Here is a 521-nt window from a genome sequence, read left to right as displayed (position 1 = left end):
TTACCTCAGGTGAGGAAATCTTAAATACTCATTCCAACATCGGTTATCAACTTTTATATCTGTTACCTAGCAACCAGTGCTGCCTTTTCTCATTTCATCCCACTGAGGTGTTTTGGTAACACATCAGATTTCTCACCGAAACAAACAAAAAAATGGCCGCTTCACTCTGAAAATCCCCCTCGGCAAAAAAAAAAAGATAGGCTTTGCAAGTTAGGAAGGAAGTTTCTGTGATACGGCCCCAGTTCAGATGTTTGTGTGTGTGTATGTGTGATTGTGCAGATCAGCGACCTGCAGGCCGATAACGAGGAGTCCCAGAGAAACATCCAGCAGCTGAAGAAGAAAACTCAACGACTGACGGCCGAACTGCAGGACACCAAACTTCACCTGGAGGGACAGCAGAGCCGCAACCACGACCTGGAGAAGAAGCAAAGAAAGTCAGTACACAAACACACACACACACACACATACACACACACACACATACACATGTCTGAGCAGGTGTCTGTAGACACACCTGACTT

At 45.7% G+C, this 521-nt stretch overlaps 1 protein-coding gene across 3 annotated transcripts in view; it reads right to left on the bottom strand.

Moving 5' to 3' along the window:
* The window catches only part of LOC111656526 (RNA-binding protein 39-like), an 11,543-nt gene that overhangs the window by 6,232 nt on the left and 4,790 nt on the right, over nucleotides 1-521 (bottom strand). The window lies entirely within an intron of this gene.

Source organism: Seriola lalandi, unplaced genomic scaffold, assembly GCF_002814215.2.
Source record: "Seriola lalandi dorsalis isolate HSWRI2012SDOR001 ecotype SW California unplaced genomic scaffold, Sedor1 jcf7180002054358, whole genome shotgun sequence".
NCBI classification, from domain to species: domain Eukaryota; kingdom Metazoa; phylum Chordata; class Actinopteri; order Carangiformes; family Carangidae; genus Seriola; species Seriola lalandi.
This window is presented reverse-complemented; position numbering and strand designations above follow the sequence as displayed.